The sequence below is a fragment of the Bombyx mori genome, chromosome 21, assembly GCF_030269925.1.
Source record: "Bombyx mori chromosome 21, ASM3026992v2".
In the NCBI taxonomy this organism is placed as follows: Eukaryota; Metazoa; Arthropoda; class Insecta; order Lepidoptera; family Bombycidae; genus Bombyx; species Bombyx mori.
Genome location: NC_085127.1, coordinates 7,530,670 through 7,552,789, shown reverse-complemented (window position 1 = coordinate 7,552,789; position 22,120 = coordinate 7,530,670). Strand labels below are relative to the sequence as shown.

Genomic DNA, 22,120 nt, shown 5'->3' with positions numbered 1-22,120 from the left:
TTTAAGGTACCAAAATCACGCATTTTAATCGACCGAAAAGAGGAGATTATCAATTCCACCACTATTTTTTTATTTACGTATGTTCACCGATTTCTCGAGAATGCATGAACCGATTCTGATAATTCTATTTTCTTTTTTTTTTGTTCGAAAGAGTAGACTTCCGAAATGGTCCTGTAATAATCAGGATCAAGATCTGATGATTGGGTCCTGGAGAAATCGAGAAAAATGTGCAATTTTCAAAGCCAATCTTGAAGTGATTCTTCTATACATATTCTTCTTATTCTATAAGTTCAATTTGTCATATAAAAGAGAGGTGAGGATTGTAAACAATTCTAATCTCACAGATTATTAAAGATTTTTGGTCTCTGTCTACGGACGCGTTTTGGTTCTCTTTGAGTTTTGTAGCATATGTTTGACTAGGAGCACTCCGAGGAATTGTTTTGTGATCGTCCCGCTTATCATCTTTATTAAATACATCTGTCTTTATTAAATCTTCTATCCTGAACCATAGCTTTAATTCACAGTAGGTTTCCTTAGATTAATTGACTCGTTTATCCGGCTATAAAATAAATTCCCAGACCCGGTATTCTTAGAGCGCTATTACACGCTCTTCTTCAAATGGCATTGCTATGCCTTTAACATAACAGTTTTCTAGAAACATCGTCAAATGCTTACCACCATGTGGAGCGTATAGTAGCCTGATATATAAAGTAGTACAAAGTTATTTAAGCCAATTAAATTACACGATTACACGCCGAGGCATCCCATTCATTAAGTGACAAAGCTTAGGTTATAAAGCAAGCGAATTTAACTTCTGTATCCTAATAAGCAAGTCGCTCGGCCATCTTTTGGGCATCTTTTTTGGCCACTATAGATGCAATTTTTGTGAATATAAAATTAGCAATTGAACATGTGTTTGCAAAGAAGTAAATAACACCATAAATATATATGCGATCATTTCACATCAAGACTGAAAACGCAAAAAAGCTATACCAATTAGTACATTAATAAAAACAAGCCACAGCAATTCAATGGCTCATTATTCGTCCGAAGCTTATTGAAAAGTGAAGTATCTCCTTTTATCTTCTCGATTTTTGGTAAGAACATGAACAAAGAGAATGTTTAAATAAAAATTTTAAAGAATTAAAAATGCTTTGATGCCATATTAATTGAATCTGATAAAATTATTGCGATCCTTTGTTCTTGCAAATAACCTAATTTAACATGATTAAGATAGTTGTGGGCGACAACAACAAAGCTGGGGCTGTAATAAAATTATGCGACTTGTGTCAATTATGGGCATATCAATAGAACAATTTGAGATTTCTCTCCTTATTAACTAGCCATGAAACAAACAGGAATAATGCAGTATTTCCTTAAATTTTCACGAATCCTAAACATAACTATTGAAACTATTATTTCGTTTAATATCGCGTTTATTATGTAAATTTTATTTTTCCCACGTCTCGAATAACTTTAAGAATTTTCGTGGTCATGAACGACTAAGTTGTTGCTTTATTATTAACTACCATCAATTTCTTTATGTATTATCTTTCTTTATTTTTCTACGCATACTCGTATGTCGTATCACTCTTGTCTGGTACACTTATGCAAACAGCCGCCAACTGCCGACTTGATCTGGTCGGTCCATCGCATGGGCAACCTTCCACGCGGTCTGGTGCCTTCTACTTTGCCATGAACGACAAGGCGCTCTATGGAGTCATTTCCATAGAGAAAGAATAGTTTAATACAGAAAGAACGAATAGTTTATTAATAGCCCTAACAGCATCTTGAAGGCATTAACAGACCGTTATGACTGTCACTACTTGAACCATTGTACCATGGTTCACTTGCGGACTACATAATAATAATATTAATAATGGTTGGTTCGAAGTAAGTATCAGTTGAGTGGAATATTTGAAATGTATTCAACTGATAATTATTTTTAATAAATGTATCTTTTTTTATTTGATTGGTTTTGTTAATTTTAAGTATGTTTCAATAATACTATGTACACATATAGACTTATTGTTGTCTGAAATAAAATAAATCATTCATTCGTTCATTAAAGTTTAGAGTTCTTTTGACATGTTAATTACCAGGATTTCTTCGTTATTTGTTCCCTAAGCCCTCCAGTTGTTCACTGGTCGTTTAGTGGTGGTAGGACCTCTTGTGAGTCCGCGCGGGTGGGTACCACCACCCCGCCTATTTCTGTCGTGAAGCTGTAATGGGTTTCGGTTTGAAGGATGGGGCAGTCGTTGTAACTATACTAAGAGCGTCGAACTCATATCTCAAGGTGGGTGGCGGCACTCACGTTGTAGATGTCTATGGGCTCCAGTAACCACTTAACACCACGTAAGCAATAAAAAAATTACATCGTATTTTACCATTAATAAAACACAGTAATAAATGAAGAAACGAATAGAAACAGTAATAAATGAAGAAACGAATAGAACGAAACAAAGGCTCCAAGGTGTTCGCGAGAGATTTGTCTCTTGGGAAAAGCCAGTTGACAAGACTGAAGATCGATGATGGCAGGATCATTTCGTCCAAGCCTGAGCTTTTGAGAGAGGTCGAGAAGTTCTATGGACAGCTATACACATCTACTCGACAACCCGTGGAATATCTAGCAAAGGATCCAAGAGCTAGATTAGTCCGACACTATACCGAAGATATCCCCGACATCAGCCTGTGCGAGATTAGAATGGCTCTCAAGCAACTTAAGGACAACAAGGCACCGGGCGAGGATGGAATTACCGTCGAACTTCTGAAGGCGGGTGGAAAACCAGTCCTTCGGGCCCTACAAAATTTATTTAATTCCGTCATTCTCGATGGGAATGTGCCCCTGGCATGGACCAGAAGTGTGGTGGTACTGTTCTTCAAAAAGGGTGACAATACTCGTTTGAAGAATTATAGACCCATCTCACTTCTGAGTCATGTCTATAAGTTGTTCTCGAGAGTTATTACGAACCGTCTCGCGCGCAGGTTTGATGACTTCCAGCCACCCGAACAAGCCGGTTTCCGAAAAGGCTATAGTACCGTAGACCACATTCATACGTTGCGGCAGATTGTACAAAAGACCGAGGAATATAACCTGCCGCTTTGCTTAGCATTTGTGGACTACGAGAAAGCCTTTGATTCGATTGAAACCTGGGCCGTGTTACAGTCTCTCCAACGGTGCCAAATTGATTATCGGTATATCGAAGTGTTGAGGTGTTTGTATGAAAACGCTACTATGTCAGTCCGAGTACAGGACCGGGCTTCAGAACCTATCCTTCTGCAGCGGGGCGTGAGGCAAGGAGATGTTATTTCTCCGAAACTATTTACCGCTGCGCTGGAAGATGTTTTCAAAGTTCTGGACTGGAAAGGACTAGGCATCAACATAAACGGCGAGTACATAACTCACCTTCGGTTCGCCGATGATATTGTGATTATGGCCGAGACCATGGAGGACCTCAGTACAATGCTCAAAGACCTCAGTAGGGCTTCTATCCGAGTGGGTCTAAATATGAACAAAGAAAAAACAAAAATTATGTTGAATGCTCATGTAGCGCCCACTCCAGTAAAGATCGGAGGCTCTACGCTCGAAGTTGTTGACGAGTATATTTACCTGGGACACACTGTCCAGCTAGGTAAGTCCAACTTCGAAAAAGAGGTCAACCGTCGAATCCAGCTCGGATGGGCAGCGTTCGGAAAGCTACGTAAAATCTTCTCATCACAAATACCACAGTGTCTCAAGACGAAAGTCTTTGACCAGTGTGTGTTGCCAGTGATGACATATGGCACTGAGACGTGGTCGCTCACAATGGGCCTTATGAGAAGGCTCAAGGTCACCCAAAGAGCAATGGAGAGGGCTATGCTCGGAGTTTCCCTGCGAGACCAAATCAGAAATGAGGAGATTCGCAGGAAAACCATGGTAACCGACATAGCCCAAAGGATTGCGACACTGAAGTGGCAGTGGGCAGGACACATTGCTCGCGGAACAGATGGCCGTTGGGGCCAGAAGGTTCTTGAGTGACGACCGCGTACTGGGAGACGTAGCGTGGGTAGGCCTCCCACAAGGTGGGCCGACGACCTATTAAGGTTCGCGGGGATCCGCTGGATGCAGGCAGCGCAGGACCGGTCTTTGTGGCGAGGCTTGGGGGAGGCCTATGTCCAGCAGTGGACGTCCATGGGCTGATAGATAGATAGATAGATAGAAATGAAGAAACCTTTTTTAATCTTTAGTGAGAACACGATATCTCTGTTCATATTCGTTAACAGCTTCAGCTTTTCAGGTATCAATGCAAATAAAAATATTCGCTTCACCGAGCAGCATGGCACGTCGAACAAAACGAATATCGCAAGTAAAAATTAATTACGTATCTTTTAAAAATTGTTCTGCTTGTTCTTTTACAAAAAAAAAAATTCTATTGGACTAGATGAGCCGATGAACTTATGCAACGCCCAATGTTAAATAGCTACCGAAGGTCATAATCATTACAAACTGAATGCCGCTACCAACCTTGAGACATGAGGTCGAAGTCTCAATGGAAATGTACTTGCAATGCCGTACCTTTCAAACAAAATCGCATGACTACTTTGCGATCGATGCAGCGTCTATCTGCCAGAAATGAAATTGGTAAATTTAACAAGTTTCTAACTTTGTTACAGGATATAGTTCTTCCATCGTAGAAGTCGTTTGATAACTTGTTATTACGGGTAACTCCTACACAGTCAGGATTTGACCAATGAAGGAGAATTTTATCCTGGCTTATGGATTTTTTTTTGCAGCCCATGCACATTGCCCTCTCCCAAGGTTCGCTACAATAACCAATCTTGTTCAGACTGCATCTAGTGGATTCCTGCGACATTTAGTAGATCATCGGTCCACCTCGTGGGAGGATATTTATTTACATATCTCAAACACTGTCTCCGTTCTATAGAACCGCCACAGTTCGAAACTTAGCCATGAATTACTTTAAGAAGCACTGAGTATAAACAGAAAATTGTAGATGGTTTTCGCTCCAGAACAAATTCGAAATCATTATTATTCAAAATACATTTTCTACATAGCTTGACCGTTCCAATGTACGGTTGACTGAATAGTATGGAAATGAAGCATTTCCATACTATTTAATACTTCAAGCTTTAACTTACCATTCACAAGTTTCTATTGTCACTGAGAATATATGCTAATGGCTTTCGGATTTGAAGCTCCGATGATATTCAATGACAGACGAAGGCACCTCAAGATTTCTTTATGCATAATGATCGGTGAAAATCCAAATTTTATGAATCGAAAACTATTTAATATGTAAATATTATTTCAGTTCAATGTAATGATTATTGATCATTGTATGTAATGATAATTCACCAGTCATCTATATTATATTAATACGTGAAGCAAAAACTTTGTATCCCTTTTTACGAGAATTGCGCGGACGGAGGAGTATGAAATTTTCCACACTTATAGAGAATATAGAGAAGAAGGGCACAATGCTAATATTTTTTAAAATAATGAATAAAAGATACATTAAATCAATAAATAAAACATTACATTACACTTCATACCATGTATTTAACGAACACACACATGCATACTATTTATTGCCAAACCTTTGTTCTTGACGTCTGTGGTCAAATTGAGAATAGATTAAATATTGTTTGTCTTTATTAATATTTTTTTATAGTGTAGCCTTGGCGAAATTTGTGATTATAGAAGTATAAAATACAATCATGATAGTGTACAAACTTACAATTCCAATTAATTATAGTCGAATTTCGACTACTGCGGGACCTCTAGTTTTATTTAACGTATATCCTGTTTCATAGCATACGTAACATTTGCGATGGACGTGTGTGTCGGTTTGTAATTTGAAATGATTAAATCACTTTTAAGGCTTCATCGGGACTGGCCCTTAGAATACTTTACAGTTTTCATGATGACGGTCGACGAAGACGTTTTTAAATTATAATTTATAGTTTTCACGTTTTATAAAATTTATAACTGAATCTCATGAGCTACCTCCAATAATGAACTTCAATGTAATTTTAGTAAAACTGAGATGATTTTTTTGTAAATCACATTTAGTTTACCCCACTGTAGCTGTCCCTCGGTGAATAAATACACCTCTAATTTTATTTTATTCGACAATTGAATTGTAAGGTAAAAAGAAATATTTTCAAATTTAATAATATATTGTTGTAAAATTACTACAAGTATAAATATATTCATAACTTCATAATTTAAGCATGAACTTAGACAAAAATTTGTTATTTTTATCTATTGACCAAGTTAAGACTGTATATTATTATAACAATCAATAGCTTTTGAATAAAGGTGATATGTATATTAGATAGTAAAAAAATCGCGTCGTAAAGAAATTATTTTCAAATGACATGTAACAAATTGCCTCCATTGGAATGTTTTCTAGAAATCACTATTGCTTTGGGAGGAAAAATACAAAATAGCTCTATAAGTCAACCTGCAGGCAACAAAAGGATGGAAAAATCGTTCGTTTGAATTATTTCGCTGGATCCCGGATTATTGTTGTATTTTTTTGTATATTCCTTATTTCCTTTTCGGCAAATCTAGAACAGTTTTTTGTCGAAATTGGACCATTCAGTTCAATACAGTATCGACGTTCGTTTTCGTCAAATCTACAGCATTTTTAAGGTACATTTTTTTTTATTGCTTAGATGTGTGGACGAGCTCACAGCCCACCTGGTGTTAAGTGGTTACTGGAGCCCATAGACATCTACAACGTAAATGCGCCACCCACCTCGAGATATAAGTTCTACGGTCTCAGTATAGTTACAACGGTTACCCCACTCTTCGATACCTAACCCTACCACCCTACCACCTGGTAGGTGGATTTATAACCCTACCACCAGTGATTAGGCAAATTATAATTTTGCGGGTTTGATTTTTATTACACAATGTTATTCCTTCACCGTGGAAGTCAATCGTGAACATCTGTTGAGTACGTATTTCATTAGAAAAATTTGTACCCGCCTGCGGTATTCGAACACCGGTGCATCGCTACATACGAATACACCGGACGTCTTATCCTTTAGGCCACGACGACTACATATTTATGCATGATACAAAGGTGCGAGTACCCTATGAAAACAGTGAGCAAACAATTGTCATCAATGAATGACATCCACATTAAGCTGCCTTGAACATATGCGAAATGTTCCGCCTGTTCGTATGAGATATTCCAGAGTGAAAGTGGGAGTGAAATACATCCAGAAAGCGTCGGACCGTCATGTCCCCTTACAGCAGCACGGAACAGGCCTCAGGGTAGTTCACTCTACCCGAACATGATCTCCCTGCATGGTAAGCCAGGATAACGGTCGAAGGACCGCTTGAATGGTCGGTTAGTTCTTTTGTCGTACATTTTATGTACATATGAGAACAGTCAAATCGTTCCTTGTCGTCTGGTTCGTGCCCGTTTTTTAGGAAGTCAAAAAAGTACTGCCTGCCGCTAGTCGCCTACACCCTCGTTCCATTTCTCTCTTTATTTTTGAATTCTTGTCAAGTGTCTGTCTTAGTCTGTGTCTAGTCGTTGCAGGTCTTATGTCCTATCAAAGAGGCTGCACGCTACGACAAGAGGGATATTGTTATTGCCGGTTACCGGTTCCCAGCGTTGGGTAGGAATTCGATTTGACCTGCCTTGAATAGCTTGGGCTGGCGTTGAAACTGAGCTGCGAGGTGCCAGTGCCGAAACGCGGAGCGATCCGCTTCTTGGGTTCTTTCTTCAAATCAAAGCAATCAAATCAAAAAAAAATTATTGAACATAAATGAATATATATAATAAACTTGTTGAACGTCAAAAATAACTACCGCCAATTCACAAAAACTAGCCTCCGTCTTGAGAAGAACTGGCAAGAAACTCAGCGGGCATGTCTTTTTTTTTAATATTAGATTTTTTTTCGGTTGGGTTCTTTCATTTTCCTTTTTTACTTCATCATAATGTCTTTTTCCTCCCCCTCCTCCTTTCTTCTTTATCAATCTTCGTTTACAACTTAGAATTTACCTCCGCCTATTTCCCCAACTTTGTTTTCTTTTTTTTCTCTCAGTCTACTCGCACCGCGGCAAAGAAATACACCCACAGCCAAATTTATTTAACAAAGGTGCTTTGACCGAAAATTGAACGCGGTTTTGAGTACGCCCGTAGACCACACAACTGAGGCGATCAAAAATTACAACAATAAAAACTTTCACATAACAATCAACCGACGTATCCAATAAAATAACATGCAAAATAAACATGTCATATTGAATTTTATAACTTTCTTGATAAGGTCCAAATTAGTTTGTCGTTTCTGTGTAGGAAATTTGAAGCGGACACAGGCTTCTCACACATCCTGTGACACAGATAAGTTCCATGTCTATTTCAATTTTCCGTTCCGGTGGACCGGACGCGGATGCTTCAATCCTTTAATTCACTTACTCCCTTTTAGAACGAGAAAAAAAAGTTTTCATGGTTCTTTTTTTTCCTTTAGATTAGAAATGATTGGGTTTTTGTTATAAATATACTGGTGGTAAAAGCCAAGTTGCAAATCCTTAAGAACAGCAAGCTATCCAGCTATTATAATCCAGCTAATCTACGATACGAGTGTGTGACACATTTTTGTATTTTTCTTTCTAAGTCTTATCCGCTAATAATCTCGTCATTAGAGATCCCTATTATCCGTCATTAGAAAGCTTAAGAATAGTAATGGTGGCAAAGCTAACCTGTTTTATGTTGTACAATGAGACCTTAACATTATTTCAAAGAACGAAATGATATATACAGATGCGATATTGATTAACCTAACGTAAAGTCAAAGATACATAAATATGTCTAAAGTGTGTCAAAATGTGCGGAAATTATAGATTTATGAATACTTTCACGTTAATGGGTCATTAAATTTCAAACTATTTTTTTCTTTCCTGTATATAGATTTATTTAAATTATTAACTTCATGCCTTCGAGAGTTACACAGAATGGCTTCATATTGTGCAATTGAAAACAATAAGTTGATTTTTTAATAAGCCTTAGCCTTGAAAAGGACTTTTCATTTAAGAAGTCAACCATTCTTTCAGTGTGTCTTTCCAATTACGAAACCGCCTCAATGAAGGAATTCGTTACCATCCCTCAGCAAAACAGTTTTAGGTTCAATAAATGTCTTCGTATTTCGCAATTAGCGTCCTAAAAGGGTTTATAGTAAAACGCTTTGCTAATGGAACTTCCGGCGAAGTCAATTAATTTATCACAGATCTATTTATTAAGTCGCCGTCATTGTTGTTCTCAGATCGTTTGGTTCTATCCAATATGATACGAAAACTATAGTCTCTGCGTTAATTCACAGTGCATTTGAAGAAACAATTTATGTCACCTACCATCGGCAAAATAAGCTCCCCTCCTCGGTTTTTCGTAATCTTTCTTACTTTAAATCATGTTTCTTGGTAGACAGAGGTTTGATTATGCCCCTGAAATATATCAGCATCAATGAGCGACACTAACTACTTACCAATAGATTGGGTATGTAAAATTAATAAGATTATTAAGATTCCTACGCTGTTTAATTCGCCTCAATTTTCTTAATTATTATCAACTGAAAGACTTCAACTAATGAATCGAGACTTTAGATTCCCTTGAAATTTATCGCAATAACAGTCTCTACGCTGCCTGCAGACTCAATAGATTGCCGTGATTGTGATCTCATCGGCGCCGGTGGTACACTGTACGCGAGGCCTCTTTTTTGGGCCAAAAACCAAACCTCCTACAGGGTTACCGCACTTAGGAGGCGGGCAGGATATCTGAGACTCGATGGTAAGGACCAGGACCGAACATGTTAAAGGAGCAGCCACGAAACAACTTCCCTGAACTCTTACCCGATACCCGATCCACACCCGAGACAAAACTCGGACAAGGTAGGGGAAATTACTAGGTCTTCTCATAAAGGTTTTCTCAAAAAGTATAATAATTAATGAACAATGATTATATAAGAAAAATACATCCATAAAATTAGAATACCCATTAAAATCAGAATTAAACAAACAAATTGCAAACGAAGGAGGCTTTAGACAACGTTTACGACGGTAATGATTTAATTGCATGTTTAAAGTACAATAAAATCGCTTACATTGTACAAGATTCACGAAACAGCTATTCCGGTTTATAACCTCACGTAAGTGATACTAAAATGTATAAGCTAGAATGGTACAATAATTTCAGTTTCAGAGAGTTTTGACGACACATTGTAATCAATTGTTTTAATTTGATAAAACGATATCGACGCTTGAAAGGTCGATATTTTTATTCATGGGTGTTCACATTTTTAGTTGGTTTTTAACAGATCACAATAAAAAGATAGTGGAGATACTTGGCAGATCCATGGGCACAGTCGAAATATCTTTCGGCGCTAACATAGCTATGTTAGCTGGCGGGTAATTTAAGTAAAATGAGCTTAGCAATATAGAAGCATAATTGTTGAGTTTTGGAAAATAAATTAGTCATGTTAATCTCCCCAGAGTTCGGAGCTTTTCCAGCAATATAATACCTCCAATATGCGTATATGTATTTCTCAAGTACTGAAATGTAGACAGGAACAACAGTTTCTTCAGTTTTTTTCCGAACAACAGTTTTAAATAGTTCTAATGACAGCGAATATCTGGTGGCAGATGGCACGTTAGAAAGAGAAAGAATTCTTATTCTTCTTCTTCTGGTCTCTTATCGCCTATTTTTAAAATGGAACAATTGGGCGTGATTCGCTTTTGTGAAAAATTATCATTTAATAATAAATTCGTCGATATCCATTCGCTAGTATAACAAACAAAACCATAAAGCAAACTAATTTATAACTTCTGTAAGTTTGAAGAATTATTATCCCAATTCAAATCCCAAAACATTGAATAGGTTGAATCCTTTTCAGTTTATGAGAGTTCAAATACCACAAATGTAATCTAACGAGAGAGTTCTCAAAGTTTTTGTTACGATTTTCGCGAGTCGTAAATATAAATGAAACAATTTTTACGGTTTAAATTTTCTTTTGTCATTTCTACTATTACGTTACGAATAAAGAGTTTTCGGGGTCACTAACTAAAAACGTAGCAACTAGAACGTTATTCTGACTACAGTATAATATTTTATGATAAAAAAATATTTATGTACACACCTATGTTTCTTTTTCTCGGAGAAAGAGCTTACCTTATTTTAGCGTATGGCCGTTTATTTGACTTAGTATATTATCTTCGTGATACAAGAGCCATAGCTACAAAGTGAGCAGGACCACCTTCTCTATAATAAATGTTACATTTAGCAGTAAAAGTAGTTTTTTTATATTACGAGATCTAACAGGAAGATGATAGTAAAACAGATAAAATACCTGCTATAATTCAAACGGTATCCAATTCGTGACCGGCTTTCCAAGCTAATCGAGTCAAAACCTCAACCTGGTCATTATTCAGGATTATTTGAAATAACTAACATTAGTAGATACTTGTCAAAGGTCAAGTCACAAAGTAAATTTATTACAATTTAATACTCAGCGGTAAGCAGTAACTTGGCTGTGCCCTAGCATTGGTGACATTCATTAGCAACGATAACCATTCACCATCAGATGGGCTATATGCTCGTCTCAATAACGGCCATAAATAAGTGCAAATTAATTCGTAAAAAAATATTGATCAGATTTGTAAGCAAAGAGAAGATTAGAGACGTCTTTATTTGATATTATGATCATGGCACTATTTCTTGGAGTTGGATTCATAGAGAACTCAAAAAACTACGATTCAATTAACTATTTAGCTAAAAAATTAAATAAATGTTACTTAATATGAGTCGTCTATTATCAAAGGTGGCAATCTGTGCATTTGGACAAAAAAATGTTATTGATATAGCTATACAGATTGATTTGAATATAATCGTGTCCTTCAAAGAATACGGTTCAATACCTGCATTAAATAAAGTATTAACTTAACTTGTTATTTATCTAAGATGTCGTTCAGAAGAGTTTTGTGACTGCCAATGGAATACAAAGTCAATAATTCGCTTTTCTGATTTACCAATAATTGTCCAAAAGTCACATTGCCGGCTTTGATAATAGTCGACTCATATATAAGAACGAATAAAATAGATTCGCAAAATTATAACTCGCAAAACTTAAGAAGTTTCATAATTACTTGTGGTAGTTGGGTATTGAAAACCTTTGGACACATACGAAAACATTAAAATAGGATTACATATCTAAAGTTGTTGGCGATATTCTAATGATTATGAACAGCCTAATAACAGAGAGCTTGTGAGTTTGTCTGCTTACGTGAAGTACTAAGATATTTTGGCCATGAAAAAAATAAAGTTTACTTAAAGTTACGATGATAAAATAGTTGCATGAGCGTATCGAAATCTCCTTTAGATTTTCATAGATTACAAACTTCTTCATAGATTACAGATTTTTTTTTAGAAAAGAACAAGTTTTGAAAACTGTCACTACACCAACGAGGGCGAAGCCATTTACTTTATCAAGTTAATTAAAAATTCCTATCATTCTCGGACATTCTTTGAGAACGTTACACGGAGATAATTAAAAGCGTTCTTGCTCGGTTTCACTAATACATGGACGTGATGCCTGTGATTATTCAAACAGCTCGTACTACCCACAAAACCAGAGCCACAAGATTGCGGCTAATTAAAATATTACATCTGACATTTGTGGATCTCGAACAAAATCTTTAAATACGTTTGCTCATATTAAATACTTAATTGCACAATTATCTAAACTAGAGGTCCCGCAATAGTCGAAATTCGACTATAATTAATTGAAATTGTATGTTTGTACACTATTATAATTGTATTTTATACTTCTATAATCACAAATTTTTCCAAGACTACACTATAAAAAATATTAACAAAGACAAACAATATTTAATCTCAATTTGACAACAGACGTCAAGAACAAAAGTTTGACAATAAATAGTATGCATGCGTGTGTGCGTCAAATACATGGTATGTAGTGTGTCTAATGTTTTCTTTATTGATTTAATGTATCTTTTATGCATTATTTTAAAAAAATATTAGCGTTGTGCACTTCTTCTCTATATTCTCTATAAGTGTGGAAAATTTCATACTCCTCCGTCCGCGCAATTTTCGTAAAAAGGGATACAAAGTTTTTGCTTCACGTATTAATATATAGATTCGACCATACTACAAGATTTAGATTCATTTTAAATTATACATGTGTCAGAGATGATCAATTTAAGCGGATATGTGCCGTCACTTATTTTATTAAAATGGCAATACGGCACAACATAACTGACGTCTTACAGAATGTCAGTTGTCAATATCAAGGTATCTGTCAGTAGTGCGTATGAGCGTTTGACAAAGGTCACATGCTTGGGGAACACCGTCCGTGGCGGACGTGCGCACTGACTGATTAAACTAAAACAACATGTACAGCAACGATGGCCATTTAGATGGTAATTCATTGGAAACTGCGGTAGTTCTCCAATATTTATATTAAATTTTTCACAAAAAAAATATCATTGTTTTTCAATTATATACTGAAGCTCGTTATAAACTAGTCAATGGCTACTAACCACTACTACTAATTGTAGTATCACCCGATACGGTGTAAAAGCGTGTTAACTTTTAGGCCACAACAACTGCAATTGCTTTTACGGTACTACTTACAATACGTAATAGGTTACTTCACACTATTTTACCAGCACTTACACTAAAAACTAAAAAAAAAACTACCTACAAGTACTTTCTAATCGTTTTTCGAATTTTAAATTCAACACAATATAGCACGTACCGACATATCAAAAAAATAAATTTAGTACCCCCATGTCTTATATTTCGATACGGACGATATTTACTATAAATTAAATAATCGAACAGAACAATGATGGATTCGGTATGCATTGAAATTGATTAATTGCTCGTGAAACATACGAAAATTACTCACGATTTCCGGCTGTTGTGTTCACAGAAATTAATTTGATGTTTGCCAGTAAAGTGTAAATTTATCTATTTTATTCATGAGAGGAAATTAATCACTTAATATGTCATCTTAAACCACTTTGATACGAGCACATTGCACACAAATCAAAGAGTACAGGGATGGATGTTTGTCGAGCTTAACGCCTTTTTTTATTGCCTTTGGCCTACCTGATGGTAAGTGGTTACCGTCACCCATGGACTTCAGAAATGCCAGGAGCAGAACCAAGCCGCTGCCTACCGCTTAATAATCTCCACAAGCCTCGTGGAGGGGAGCTCATTCCATAGCCGTACGTGGCAAAAATGGCAAAAATGACCTCTGGAAACGCACTGTGGATGCCCGCAGTGGCTCCAGGTAGTATGGATGAATTCTACTTCGGTGGCGGGCGGTGCGATGGTAAAAACGAGATGCCGGTATCATCTCGAACAATTCCTCAGAGCACTCCCCATGGAACAAACGGTACAAAATACAGAGGGAACCGAAGTCCCTCCGCAGACCCAGAGTTTCCAAACGATCCCTGACTTTGTAGACATCTACTCTAAAAAAAATGTGAATGACGATAGAGGATTAAAAACCAAGTTCTAAATTATTAGCAATCCACGAAGAATACGGGAAGCCATTAAGATTTTAAAAACTATCCAAATTTGAAGGGAGATAGTTGCAAGCAAAACGATCATTCCAGTTTGGAGGATCGCACTGGTACTAGTGCCTCTCAAGATAGAATTAGGAGTCCTGTCGGAAAATAGCGTAAGGTTCGGGCAGACAGGGAAATATTAGTATGTAGTGTGCAGATCTTTAAAGCTAAAGATTCATAATGATAAGAGATGACTGTTTCTAATAATTACAACCCGAGAAACTTTATCATGGGAATATTATTATCTAGCGATTGTTTAGGAATCAGTTCCCTTTTTGAAAGAATAGCATCTTCAATTTCATCAAGCAAATAACTTTTTTGCGAATACAAAAAGACATACATTTTAATTAGCTATCGGTTTCCTACATATTTATAATTTTACCATTATATCTACTTATACATTTTGTATTCATGCCTTTCTATTGCCTTGTAGGCAGATGGACTTTTTGCCTGCATTACTCTTATTAGACACCGTTACTCATGGACAGTGGCAATGCCAGGGCACAGCCAAGTCACTATCTAATGCCAATTCCATGTCCCATATAAAGAGTTTAATAACAATTATCACAAAACTATTTAGATTTCAAATCCGTGATACAAATATTATGAAACTGCTTAAAGTTGCACGGGAGCAATCTCTTGTGATTATTTAACATCACGTAGAACGTGAAGTCTTCTGCGCATCTGCTGCAAGTAATAAAAGACCGTGTGGCATGAATTTCTTATAAATCGCGTTAGATATTTTCATGAAAACTTAAATATGAATCTTATTTGTATTAACCAAATATGTATACTAAATCAAGGTAATTGGTGTGACGCCAATGTCTTCCAAGGTTACTACAGCTGTTGTTTGACATCAATTAACCAAAATATTCAAGACGTAAATAGCGGTACATTTGGGAAGCATCAATCAAAATCGGCATTTTGTAAACAATAGCGCTTGGATAATTACAGCTCGTCTGTACTGTTTGTCTTACGAAATAGTAGACGTCCCACAGTTCAATTTTTTTTTCTTTCAGAATAAAAAATCTGTACATTAACCATTTTATTCAGTACCGATTTTAATGAAACAAAAGGAAAATTTTATGTTAAAACCATTGGTTGTAGGCTAGCCTAAGGCTCACATTATTATGGTTGTTTCCACTGCTTATCTCTTTGAGTAGCGGCGATGTTCGACTAGACAAAATCAATTATGAATACACTTACATTTCAAATAGTAGCGATCAGTACTTTTTCTGTAATGCGATTTTAAAAATAGTACGGTGGGATCTTTTGAAATAGTTCGTGAAGGACATACTCATAGTCCAAAAGATATACATAGTTATAGGCACTGGCCCTGTTAAGACGTTAATAAATGACATATGGAATATTTTGAATTATTTATTATTAACGGCCGTCTGGTGTAGTGGCAAGTGACATGGTCACTACACAAGGGGGTCGCGGGTTCGAATCCCGCCAAGGGAAGATATTTGTATGATAAATGTAAATGTATGTATAATAAACATGTAACCTCTATACGTTTAATCCTTAAAGAGGTTAATATGTTATTTATAACATTCTTCTTTAGATGACATAAATAGAATGTCGATTATTGAAACATTAGAACATTAGACATATAAAGAGCATTTTTGCAATATTAAAATATAAAAAGATATAAAAATAATGGTGAAGCTTTAAATGTTGTTTCTCTTTATAAGAGCAACTCAATTGCTATAGTTTTACAAAGCTAAACTCTATTTTGATATAAATAAATAAATACATTATAAATATAAATATATTTTCCAGGGTTATGGATGTATATTAAATATATGTATGTGTATAATAAAAATCTTACATTTATATCCGTTATCTGGTACCTGTAACACAAGTTCTTTACGAACTTATCACGGGACCAGTTAACGTGGCGTGATTGTTAGTAAATATTTATTTATTTATTTATTATGTGATAATATTTTTCGTGAAATTGTACCTGGTGTTAAATTATTGGGGCCTAGTCTATTGGTGAGTGATTGATACTCCAATCTAGTTTACGAAAGACTTTGGAGCTACAGTCTAATTAGCAAGCGACCCGTTACCTCAAACTAGTTGGTGAGGGTAATTAACGGAGCTACTGAACTACCAAGTGACTGTAAGATTCGCTCACTTCAAATAATTTAAGAAGTCATAGACTGAACTTTCTGAAAAACCTTGAAATCTTCATATAGATGAAATTTACAATAAGATATAACAAAATTATAGTTTTATGCAGAGAAAATAATTCTATAAAATAAAAAATCATTATAACAATGAAGTAGAATAAATTAGAAATAACTGAAATAGAACTGTATTTGTAAGTTTCTAAAATAAAAATAAAATCGATCATTAGTAAATATTTACTACAAAATGTGGATTTTGGCAAAAGGAACGAATACAAACTAATATTGTAGTATGTAAAAACAAGGAACACGTCTAGTATAATTTGAATACTGACTTTATATTCTGGAGGAAATTTCTAGATTTCCGCCTACGTATTGGAAGTGGTAGGCGGGATAGTTGTAGGAGTTAATAATACCGATAGGCAGATTTTATAAAATTTTATGTCTGTCTCTCTACTGAATTTTCCTTTAACAGTGACTTCTACTTTATCACAATTTAACGCAAATATGTAATTGGAGGATCGGAAAAGGCTACAAAAATTTCCGTCTTTTCAATAACTAGGAATGAACACGTTGAAATTTATCCATTAGAGTAATTATACATTTTAAAACTCAAATTGATTATTTCCCATACCCGTGCTCAGATAAAAAGTTATCTTTTAATATTACCTATATATGAAGTAGCCTAAGCCTACACAATGTGCACATAAGAAACAAGAGGATGGTAATGTTGGCTTAATCACTTAATTTTTAATCAAAAATTTAAAAGCACAACAAAAAACCGGAAATATTATATTATTGTTTTGTTTTTATAAACATATCACTCATGTAGAATAGAAAAGAATTCTCAGATTAAAATGTATCAGTTAAGCAAATGAAATGATTGGAAACCACAAAATTAAACTATGACCCATCTAACGGTGAGCGGTTACCATCGGTCTTGAACTTCAGCTATGTCAAGGGCGAAGCCAAACCTCTGCCTAACGCTAAGTCCTCGTCTCGTTTTCCTCATTACTGAGGGTCGTGACTCTGTGGCGGGTAGCTATCATACAACATAAGATATTTGACAGATGCCTGAATCTCGCTTACGACATTTTCAAGATATGCTTGCATATATACAAGTTCCGAACAACAACATTCAGACCGTCGATCTACCGAGCAAATATCACCCGCTCGGTGGAAGATCTTCCCTTTGTTGTATACCTACAACTCCACCGCTGAATCAGCTTCTCCCGTACGATTTCCCTCCATCTGCTGCGATCCTTAGCTTCATGAAGGGAATTGTGGAAGTTGATGTTCAGAGAAGATATTATAACGCTAATTCTCTCCGGAAAACTCGTTTGTCGAAGGATACGTCATAGCGCTCAGGAAACTCCGAGGAAGGGAGTTCATCTCCAATCCAGAGGGTAAGTGATAAAAAGATCATTGAAAAATCATTGTAAATGAATACGGTGGTTCCAGATAGTAGTAGCATGGGTGAGCTCTAATCCAGTGACGGATAGCGCAATGGTAAAAACGAGGTGATGATGGCTTCATTTCCAACAATTCTTCGTAGCGCTGTTGGAACATAACACATTATATTAAACTTCTAAAATATTTACAAACAAGGCTAAGTGCTAAACTAAGTGAAGTTAATTATTAAATAAAAGAATTGACGCGTCTAATAAATAACTTGTTTTTAAAAAAAATCGACTATTTACAAGTTTTCAAAAAAAGGGGCTGGATTGATTTGGGCGATGATCCAAAAAAAATGTATACATCTACTATTTGATTAATAAAGGAATATATTGAAACAAAGATTATGCAGTTATTTCAGAACATGTTTTTCTTTGCGGCTGGATTTGGATTTATATAATCACAGTCAACCTGATGTTAAATGACTATCGATGCTCCTATAGATTATAACGTATACGCTACCGCATATGTTAATACATTTTAATAATTTAAGGGCGTATTATAGGCCCTTATGTGTAGGTACCACCGCTCTATATATTTCCAGTGCGAAACAATTACAAAACCTAAAAATTTCCATTCCTAATTGAAAAGCTGTACCGTAGATCTTTTGTTTGCCGTTTTCGTTTATAAAGAACCACTTTGTTTTTATTTTAGAAATATTAGAGATATAAAACAATATTTTAATGTATCGGCTGCTTACAAATAACAATTTATATATATATATATAATTCCGCACCAGTAGGTGCCACCGCCCTATTTCTGCCGTGAAGCAGTAATACTTTTCAGTTTGAAGGGTGGGGCAGCCGTTGTAACTATACTGAGAGCTTAGAACTTATATCTCAAGATACATGGCGGCGTTTACATTGTAGATGTCTATGGGCTCCGGTAACCGTTTAACACCAGGTGGGTCGTTAGCTCGACAACCCACCTAAGCAATAAAAAAATAAATTAAAAAAGTCAGAATTTTATTTAAATTAAAGTCGTAAACACATCCATGTTTCCAGTATTGCCATTGTTCAGAAATAATAATACGATAGTAACAGTTACTGAAATTGAAATTATAGTCCTTAAATTATTGATTTATAGAATTAATAATAGTATTAAATTATAGTCCTTAAAGCAATACCGGAGAGGAAATGCGAATTCAGACAAAGTCGCTGATCAAAGCTGCAACCCTAGTCACTGTTCTTTTCGATAATAAACAAAAGAGTTAGTAAAAATCACAGACTTTAAAATAAAGTCATCACTGTAAAACGGTTGTTTCTACTTTACGATCTAACTCTGATTTATTTCGTTTCATTCATTCATTCAGTTTTATTTCGCACAATAAACGGAGATGAGCGGAATTCTTACGTTTTATGTCTGAAAAGGCTTAGTGCTTCAATTTCAACTATTTCATGTACATATTAAGAGTGCTTATTTAATTTTCGTTCGAAATCTAATAAGAATACAAGCGGTTCAAAATTCCGTGCTTCCAAATGAGACACGGACCTAAATCAGTGTGCGCAGCGTTAATTCGCGTCGACAAGAAAAGGGTTGACAACTGAATCTTAATTTGTTATTTTGTCGTCTCTGTTTGAACGCTGATTTAGCTTCATTGTTTAATTACAGTAAAAAGTTCAGAGTACCGTCAACATAATCTTCTCTATATATAAAAATGAATTGCCGTTCGTTAGTCTCGCTTAAACTCGAGAACGGCTGGACCGATTTAGCTAATTTTGCTCTTGAATTATTCGTGGAAGTCCAGAGAAGGTTTTAAAGGTGAAAAAATATGAAAATGCTCGGAATTAAATAAATATAACAATTTTGTTTTTCCTTTGATGTTTATTTTCTACAAAAGTTTAGGTCTTTTATTTATCGATTGAGGCACTACGAAATCTGCCGGGTCAGGTAGTAGTATAATAAAATATAAATTCATCTCTTCAAAGTAACGTGGTTTCATAATTTCATGAAATTTGATTCAAGTTCTCTGTACACTTATTGCGGTTTTCAAGGCTCGATGGACATTAATAAGAATATTGATTGTAAAATAAGATCGTAGTAATAAATTAATTTCATGATAGTTTTCAATCACACCTTAAAATGAAATGCATGAATTGTTTTCCGCATAATTAGACAAAGTGGTGATTGTAACGCATACGTAAATCCCAAATTCCAAATTCTTCAATTGATTTTTTTTAAAATACAAATTTTGAATTTGCACTGAAACATTCAACAGAAAGAACTTATATAATAATAATAAAACCTAAGCCTCTTAAAGAAAATAAATCTTTAGGACTACAACATATTGTATGTAGGTAGCGCGCTTCAGGCTTAAGAAGACTTAATCCACAGAATTCCCCCTAAATAAACGCCAAACGTTACACAAAGGTTTAAACCGGTGTTTGGACGATAACATCGATGAAAATGGTTTTTCGAAATGAGCGTATTCCGTGCTAAGAGTTCCTTTTTAAATAAATATCAATTTCTTAAGCATTACTTAAGTTAAAGCATTCGCGTTTTCAAGTGTATTACCTTTTTATGTATTCGATCTAGATATTGTTGATTTTCATTCGATACCGCTCTTTTTCTGGGCGTATTTGAGTATATTTTTACGTGACATTTTCTTATCTTTCTAAGCGTTTTAGTCGAAATGTCTGCAATATATTATTAAGGCGATATCTCTAATGGATTTCGAAAAATAAAATGTGCGACATTATTTGTTCCTTTTAGGGAATTCTGTCTTTCAGTATTCTACCTTTTCTGACATTGAGAGACAGGAGTTTGAAATTACGTTCATAGCTTTTTTTTATTTTTTTTATTGCCTTTGTAGGCAGACGGGCATACGGCCCACCTGATGGTGAGTGGTTACCGTCGCCCATGGACTTCAGCAATGCCAGGGGCAGAGCCAAGCCGCTGCCTACCGCTTAATAGCTGGAACAAGACATTCATTGTTGTGCTGACTATGGGCCCTGATAACAATTTAATTTTGAGGTCGTCTGCCTATTTGAGGCTACAAAATAGAGTTTTATTTATCTACTAGTTAATGTTAACTCTGCGTGGCCGGTGTTTTGAAGCTTACTAGAAATAGAGCGTGTTTTGTCTTTAAAAAAACTATCAGCATTTAAAACATCTGGGAATCAGTCAAATTCAACATTCATTTTAAAATGAGCAGAAAAGTTGTTATGAGCTGTTATAGTTGTATTGAATTTTTTTTTGCTAACAAAATACTTTGCTATTTATACAAACGTATAAAAAATTACAATTCTAAATTTAACGAGACTAAAGAATGTTTGCTTTCGTTCCCCATTCATTAGAAATGTAAGAAAATAAACAGACGTTGCCTCGGCGTTGTTAAAAATATACGTGTTCCAATAAAATGAGAATACTTTATAGATATAAACAAGTATTGAAGTAACGCAAGCAACAGTTTAGAACGTACGGTAAAACAATTTGTTCAATACCATAGTAGTTTTTGACATTAATAACATTTTAGAAATACTGGAGGTCCCGCAGTAGGCGAAATTCGACTATAATTAATTGGAATTGTAAGTTTGTGCACTATTATGATTGTATTTTATACTATTCTATAAAAATAATAATAAAGACAAACAATATTTAATCTATTCTCAATTTGACAACAAACGTCAAGAACAAACGTTTAACAATAAATAGTATGCATGCGTGTGTGCGTCAAATACACGATATGTAGTGTGTGTAATGTTTTCTTTATAGATTTAATGTATCTTTTATGCATTATTTTAATAAAATATTAGCATTGTGCATTTCTTCTCTATATTCTCTATAACTGTGGAAAATTTCATACTCCTCCGTCCGCGCAATTTTCGTAAAAAGGGATACAAAGTTTTTGTTTCACGTATTAATATATAGATTCTCTTTTTACAAGGCAAAGAGAAATATATTACTGGTGAAGAATGTATAC

The 22,120-nt window shown here is 35.3% G+C and overlaps 1 protein-coding gene and 1 long non-coding RNA gene across 2 annotated transcripts in view; both read right to left on the bottom strand.

Moving 5' to 3' along the window:
* Window positions 1–22,120, bottom strand: part of LOC101741117 (small conductance calcium-activated potassium channel protein) — a 273,215-nt gene that overhangs the window by 209,077 nt on the left and 42,018 nt on the right. The window lies entirely within an intron of this gene.
* On the bottom strand, window positions 20,003–20,939 carry LOC134200906 (uncharacterized). The gene is made up of 2 exons (XR_009976017.1): window positions 20,713–20,939; window positions 20,003–20,400 (listed from the first exon to the last, which is right to left on the bottom strand). It is a non-coding gene; the product is annotated as an uncharacterized LOC134200906 (long non-coding RNA).